The sequence below is a fragment of the Chiloscyllium plagiosum genome, unplaced genomic scaffold, assembly GCF_004010195.1.
Source record: "Chiloscyllium plagiosum isolate BGI_BamShark_2017 unplaced genomic scaffold, ASM401019v2 scaf_96925, whole genome shotgun sequence".
Classification (NCBI taxonomy): domain Eukaryota; kingdom Metazoa; phylum Chordata; class Chondrichthyes; order Orectolobiformes; family Hemiscylliidae; genus Chiloscyllium; species Chiloscyllium plagiosum.
This window is the reverse complement of record NW_025138163.1, coordinates 1-1,211: the sequence shown is the minus strand read 5'-3', so window position 1 is coordinate 1,211 and position 1,211 is coordinate 1. Positions and strand designations below refer to the sequence as shown.

General features: G+C 42.7%; 1 pseudogene; it reads right to left on the bottom strand.

The window, feature by feature from the left end:
• Positions 1–122: 122 nt before the first annotated feature.
• Positions 123–956, bottom strand: LOC122544961 (annotated as a pseudogene).
• Between the last annotated feature and the right edge of the window lie 255 nt (positions 957–1,211).

Below are 1,211 nucleotides of genomic sequence, written 5' to 3'. Positions count from 1 at the left end.
GGTGTTAGCGTTGGAGTTGATATTGGTGTTAGCGTTGGTGCTGATGTTGATGTTGGTGTTCGCGTTAGCGTTAGCATTGGAGTTGATGTTGGTGTTGATGTTGATGTTGATGTTAGCATTGCAGTTGATATTGGTGTTCGCATTGGAGTTGATGTTAGCATTGGTGTTGATGTTGATGTTGGTGTTAGCGTTGGAGTTGAAGTTGGTGTTGATGTTGATGTTGATGTTAGCATTGCAGTTGATATTGGTGTTCGCATTGGAGTTGATGTTGGTGTTAGCGTTTGTGTTGATGTTGATGTTGACGTTGGTGTTAGCGTTGGAGTTGATGTTGGTGTTCACGTTGGTGTTGATGTTGGTGTTCGCGTTAGCGTTGGAGTTGATGTTGGTGTTCGCATTGGAGTTGATGTTGGTGTTAGCGTTTGTGTTGATGTTGATGTTGACGTTGGTGTTAGCGTTGGAGTTGATGTTGGTGTAAGTGTTGGAGTTGATGTTGATGTTAGCGTTGGAGTTGATGTTGATGTTGGTGATAGCGTTGGAGTTGATGTTGTTGCTAGCATTGGAGTTGATGTTGGTGTTCGCGTTGGTATTGGTGTTGGTGTTAGTGTTGGATTTGATGTTGGCATTCGCATTGGTGTTGATGTTGATGTTGATGTTAGTGTTGGAGTTGATGTTGGTGTAAGCATTGGAGTTGATGTTGGTGTTAGCGTTGGTGTTGATGTTGATGTTGGTGTTAGCGTTAGCGTTGGAGTTGATGTTGGTGCTCGCATTGGAGTTGATGTTGGTGTTAGCGTTTGTGTTGATGTTGGTGTTAGCGTTTGTGTTGATGTTGATGTTGATGTTGGTGTTAGCATTGGTGTTGATGTTGGTGTAAGTGTTGGAGTTGATGTTGATGTTAGCGTTGGAGTTGATGTTGATGTTGGTGTTGGTAATAGCGTTGGATTTGATGTTGGTGTTCGCGTTGGTGTTGATGTTGATGTTGATGTTGGTGTTAGCATTGGAGTTGATGTTGGTGTAAGTGTTGGTGTTAGCGTTGGAGTTGATGTTGTTGTTCACGTTGGAGTTGATGTTGGTGTTAACATTGATGTTGATGTGAACGTTAGAGTTCGCATTGGAGTTGATATTGGTGTACGCGTTGGAGTTGATGTTGGTGTTAGCATTGGAGTTGCTGTTGGTGTTCACGTTGGTGTTGATGTTAGCATTAGTGTTGGAAT